The following is a 6,656-nucleotide window of genomic DNA, read 5'->3' as shown; positions in this document are numbered from 1 at the left end:
TCTCTCTCTCTCTCTCTCTCTCTCTCTTTCTCTCCCTAGATAGATACAGATATATAGATAAATATTTATCTTTGTCTTTCTAATTGTTGGAGTCTAAATGCAGAGACAAAAGCCAGCTTTAAAAAGGTTTCCTAGTAAATTCTTTAATTAGTGAGATCCTGTCCTGTCCTATCCTTTTTCCTCTCTATGATCCCATGCCCTTACATTCCCACCTCTGAGATATCTGTCTAACTGCTGTTGGTAAATAGTGACAACCCATCTGAGTGAGTTGTTGCTAGGAGGCAATAGATGGAAGTCTTTAGCAAGGAGGGTTCTTTGATGGGCCAGGCAGAAGAATGAATCTGGCACCTTTACCATGGGCTCATCTGGATGATCTCCTGGGGTTTGGCAGCTTCTAGGTGAAAATAAACAAACTTTACCAAGAGATTGACGCACATATGACCAAATCATGAGGACTAGAATGGAAAGTCAGATTGGGTTGGAGCCATATCAGACACTGTTTTAATGGGTTGGGATAGCATTTGTAACCAGCTAGCTCCTAGACCTGTCTACATGTGAAATTAAAAATTGCAGGAAGCAGCGATTGAAACCCTTTTTATGTTTTGCTTACATTGTTCTTACTTTTACTGTGGGCCCTTGATTTATGAACTCAATTCATTCACAAGGGCTGGTTGTAACTCAAGTTGGTTGAAAGTCAAGGTTATTTTCCCAGAAGAAATAATGGAAATAGCCACATGTGTTCCAAACTCGTGAACCAACATTTTTGTAATAGAAGTGTTATATAATGAACATAATTTACCAGAAACAGCAATAATTTTCCTAGTGTATTCACCAAAACATTATAAAATGTGCCTAGAAACAGTAATTTCATACTGTACTCACCATTCACATTGACACCTTTGGCTTGCAGGAAGGGAGGATGAAATGGGGTGTGGTTATTGTTTCAAAAGAGAGTCTCCTTCCATAAGAACATCGGGAACCTGGCTCTCTGGTGTCTTTTCTCTCCTTGGGAGAGAGCTCACTAGGGCCTACTTCTGGCTCACTGGGTCTCAACCTTTTCAGAACTAAAAACTGGTCTGAGGTTGTCTGCTTCTGTCTTTCCCTTAACACTGTTCTGTAGTATAACATGACATTGTCATTAAACAAGTGAATGCAAAGATTGGCCTTTCCCTATGTGTGGATGGGAGGGGTCTGCTCTGCAAATGTTTGTAACTGTCCATTTCTTCAGGATGTCCTTTATTTCAGAAGAGGAACTTCGCTGCACTGATTGTTGGTATTCTCCTTCCTCTTCAGAAAGCTCTTCAGCTACCACTCTCTGTTGCTTAGGCAGAAGTTAATGCTGAAGTTCCTCTGTGGACAATTCCTCCAGGTGCTCATCTACCAGTTCTTCCACATTACCACTACCTTCAAGCCTATGGACTATGCTATAGTGGCAGTGTCATCAACCACAGGGTCAATTGAAGGCTCACGCTCCTCTACACAGCCTTAAAAGTTTCTCTCCTGTATAATTTTGGGCCACATGTTCTCCAGGAAGATCTCAGTGTCCTTAGAGAGATATTGACCAAGGAGTTCTCAGTTACTGTAACCCCACATGGAAAGGATGCTTTAATAGTCCTTCGAGAACTCTTTAAATTAAGGTTAAGTCTGTATCGGAGACCATCTGGAAGTGCTTCAGGGACAACTCCTTGGTGCACAACTTCTTAAAGTTAGCTATAACCTGCTGGTCCATTGCTGTAGTAGAAAAGCTGTATTATTAGGTGGAAGGAACTTGACTGAGAGCCGTAGAATGCTTTAGCCAATAGTTCTTCCAGACCTCATCGGAGAGCAGGAGGATGAGAAGCACCATGATGAGCAGCACCACGAGTGGTAAACGTTTGTCCGCTAGACATTTCCTAACAGTAACACAGAAAGCCTCCATGATCCACTAAAAAAAAGTACGCCTGTTACCCAGACTTTTGCGTTAGATCACCACATGACCCTTGCCTATTCCTCTTGACTTTAGGTTTCTGAGGACTCTAGGGGTCTCAGAATGATAACTCCAGAAAGGTTTTGGTTCTACTCGTCTTGAACTCAGCAGTAAGGTTAGCCAATCCTTCATCAGTTTGTAGTCTGGCATTTTCTTCTCTTCCTGGATACTGCATGTCTTCTGGGACATTTTCTTCTAGAAGAGGCCAGTTTCATCACAGTTGAAAACTTGAGAACAAAAGCCACATTTCTTGGTGCATCATTTCAAAGTGGTGCCTGCAATTTTCAGCAGCCCTTTGATCAGCAATGGCTGCTTTACCTTGCCTAGGTATACTATGAACCCAAGTTCTGGCTTTAAAATGGTGAAGCCACCCCTTACTGGCATGAAACATTTCATCATAATCACTCGTTGATGAATTGTCCTTTATAAGATCTGCATTTAGAGCTTTAGCTTTTTCACAGATTGTGTACTCAGGCTACACCCTGCCATCTGGCTTTTGTTTATCTGCTGGTAACAGGCTTTCTACTTCACCTACCACTGTTGATCATTTACTAATTTGAGTAACACCTTTAGCCACACTAGCTTTCTTACACACATCTTTTCTCTGTAAGATTGTTGAGATGTCGGATTTCAACATACTGTATATATTAGTGAGACTGATCAGACGAATCCCACTCTCCTATTTCTCCACAATTTCCTTCTTCCTTTTTATTGTGATTGCTTTGTTTACCTTCCCTTCTTTCCTTCCCTTCTTTTCCAGCTTTCTTTAGGCCTTTTTGATAACAGTAGTTGTAAGAATTATATAAAGAACCAACCAAAACCACATTCACACACACACACGTGTCTAGACTCAGGCTGATGCTTATATAGACTGCCATATGCTTTTCTGGCATCAGGAGTCTTTGCAACCACACAAGTGCCCAGCATTTGGGTCAGAACTCACAAGTTTGGTCAGAAGTAAAATCTAAAATTCCATTTTGCTGTTTGTATATGGAGCCAGTTTTGTTTTGTTTTGTTTTGTTTTGTTTTGTTTGTTTGTTTGTTTGTTTTTTGTATTTTAGGACAGGTCTACAGGGTGTACAGGGTCTCACTGCGTAGATCGGAGTCCTAGTGATCCTGCTGTTTACAGCCTCCCAAGTGCTAGGATTACAGGCATGGATGCCCCCATGCCCAGTCTCAATTGCTGGCTCAGCGTGCCCTGGGGGGCAGAGCCAGTACAGCAGGCCAGGGATTGAACTCCTGGCCCCTGTGTCTGTCTAAACAGGTGCTTTAATCCTCTGAGCTATTTGGCCAACCCTTGCCAGTTCTAACTTGAGGGTCACTATATAATAAAAGATATAGGTTCTAGTCTTAGACTTTGGGGAAGACTTTTTAGGGGTGAATGTGGTAGGCTAAAGGAAGTGAAAAACTGAGGGTCAGGGTCTCTGTGCTTGGGGCATCCTCTATTATAAAGTCCCGCTTAGTTCCAAGGTTCTAAGGTAATTTGCCTCGGCCCCCACCTGTCCTGCTGCAGGTTTCTACCTAGATAGCCTTCTTGTGCCTTGTAAGGCAGAGAGGACAGCTTTCATTTCACCAGGAAGTCTGCGTGCAGTCTCGGCCTCTCCCTCTGGCTCCAGTGCATGGACCTGAAGCCGGCTTCCCCCACTTGTCTTTCTCTCTTACACTATGTTTCAATTTTAGAGAGCTTCCTATGAGGGCTTTCCTTTTGTAAAAAGGCTAGGCTGTGAAAGTAAGTGAGACTTAAATAGTAGCTGTTAGTTTTTGAGATTTTATTTTTGACATCACAGTGTGAGCAAGCTGCAAAGCCTGGCATGGCCCTGCCCCTGGAGGGACAGGTAGGGCTCAGGTTGGCAGACCCATGGTGGGGGTGACCAACCTGTGGCATGTTTGGAAGAGGGGAGGCAAATGAGCATTACTCAGCTACATTCCTGGGAGGGGTCCAGCCAGGGCCTTGTTTTAAAGCCAGAGAACAGTGGGAAAAGTGACAAGCTACATTGGAAAATCTCAGCCTGTGGAGGACATCTATTGCTATCCTACATCACCAAGATAATTTCTTTCAGCAGCAGGACAGCGTATGTTTCACTTAAAATCCACTCTAAAAATTTTTTTGGAATGTATAATATGTTTAAGAAACTTAGAGATTACAGTCAAACTCACAGACTAAAATGTGTACCTACTGTCCGGTAAGCACTATATACATCTACAAAAGCACACTTGTCACTTTCTTCACACACATACACACACACAAGTGTGTGTGTTTTTATTTTAGATGTTCAAAAGAAGAGAAAGGCTAACTACATCCTTTTAAGGGTCTATTTTTCTCTATTCCTCTAATCTTAAGCATAAATATGCCTCCAAAAAAGCAAAGTACAGAGTGACAGGAGAAGATTAGAATAACAGATTAACAAAAATAGGATGTGCCCCTCCCATTTCAAGGTGAGTTAATCCCTCAGAAAATAACAGAGCGTAGCACATGGAGACCCCTTACTTTTCTGCTGCAAATTTTTACTTTAGTAAATAGTAATACTAGCCAGCTCTGCATCTCAGCGCCTTTCCCTGAGGGATACAGGCAGCAATCCTTGTGTTTATTCACTTGGAATAATGAAAGGCCAGGTGTATGCACAGGTCCAAAGCAAAGATCTGTTTTCACATTATGCTCTGTGGAACAACTTCTGCAGATGTTTTCCTGAGCAATACAGAGGGTATAATATGCCCACATAACTCTAGGATTTGTTTTCTTTGGGGTTTTTTTCCGGTAAAGGTAGCATAATTTAGTCCAGTGACATATGAACAACCAAATTTTCAACTTATAGAGGAAGTCAAAAGTAAATCATCAGATTATTAATGCATGGATATTGAAGATGATCCATTATGGTAGAATGCACGCTTTCCTAACAGAAGAGCGGTGTGGGTGGATGAGGATGAGGATGAGGATGAGGATGAGGATGATGGCTTTGCTTCAATGTTGCCCATGTGAGCGAAAATTCCTGTGACAGTGAAACAGAGCAAGAATTGACTGGTATAGATACAGGGAATGCAGATCTCTTGATTCAGATGGTGAAGAAAACAGTAATGTGAGTACATACTTTTCTAGTCAAATGTAGCAACATGGTCACACAACCAAATGAAACAATCCAATGTTAGAAGCAGGTCTGAAAATATAGTGAGGGTCTTGGCAGGAATGGAACAGATTAGACAGAACTCCAGTACTGCCACTCAGTATTGGAAATTGTAACAGATGAAATGCTACAAGATGCTGTAAAATTCACAGAGGCTGGAATACAAGTAAACATTCTGTATGCAGTAATACCCATATTAAAAATGTATTTATTAGGACACTTCACTACTGAACTCAAAGTCTGCTGTACTTAGCAAGGGTTTCTCATGTTACTCTAAGAAATGCAAAAGACTTATGGAAGAGTATGGCATAAAAATTTATCCCCTTATAGATGCATAGATTTATTATGCTTTCAATTTAGAAATCTATCCAAAATGCAACCATCAAGTCCTTATTCATAGAGTAATAAGCCAAATGATGCCATGAACAGAGTTGTTGCTCCCATCTCCCAAACTAATTGGAATGTGACATTTAACAAGTGATGTATCAGTTTCCAATTGATGCTATATTTGCTATCAGAGCACACATTGGCCAGCACAGGAACTGCACATAGGAACAAAGCACAAATACCAAGTGAAATGTTGCAACTTCAAAACAGAGAATTTTATAGCACATTCCTGACTTTCAGAAAGATTAACATTGGCCTTGTATATAGCAGAGAAAAACAAACTGGTACTGTTGATGTCAACATTGCACCATGGTGGAAATTGATAGGGAAGCCTTGAGAAAACAGAAGCCTGAGATGGACACTTCCTACAACAAAGCAAAGGCACAGTAGATGTCATAGTTGAGTTACGCAGCAACTATGATGTCACTCAAAGCCCAAAGCATTGGCCAATGGTTGTATTTTGCTTAATCCTAAACATGTGTGCCATAAATAGCTTGATTGTTTACAAAGAAAATAACAAGTGCAAAACACCATGGAGAAATTTTCTTAGAAGATTGAGATTGGAACACATACGAGATCATTGACAGCAGAGGAAAAAACTCCACAAAAAGTTGTGGGCCACACTGGTGAGCTGATAGTTGAACAGACAAGTGCAAGACACTGAAGACCTCCTAGAACTCCAGGAAAACCCAAATGATGTCAACCGTGCCCTACAAGAAAGGACAGAAAAACAAAGCGTACATGCTGTCAGTGTAAATGATACATATCTATGGAATGTGCAGTTATCAGGCGTGAAGGCTGCCTTCACTGTAAGAGTTGAAGCAAAGATTCCTTCTGTGGTAGACTTTTATTGGTTTACAAAGGTTCTTATTTCTGACATTATGTCTTAAGCAAGCACACAGCTGATGTGAAAATGTTGATGTCTCGTCTAAGTACTCATTACACAGTTGATATTTTATTGATAGCTTATTATCATTTAGATGCAATAATTGAAGTTAAGATTTTTGTTGATTGCTACTGATATTTTCTCTATAGTTCACAGTAGAATTTATTTCTGATATGATCTTGTAGGTTTTGTAAACAAGAACACAGCTGATGTGAAAATGTTCGTGTTTATTCTAAACATGCAATACATATTAAGAATTTAATACTTTTTAATTGATATTTTATTTTGCTTTTAACTA

Source organism: Octodon degus, unplaced genomic scaffold (genome assembly GCF_000260255.1).
Source record: "Octodon degus isolate 3935 unplaced genomic scaffold, OctDeg1.0 scaffold00038, whole genome shotgun sequence".
NCBI lineage: Eukaryota > Metazoa > Chordata > Mammalia > Rodentia > Octodontidae > Octodon > Octodon degus.
This window is presented reverse-complemented; position numbering follows the sequence as displayed.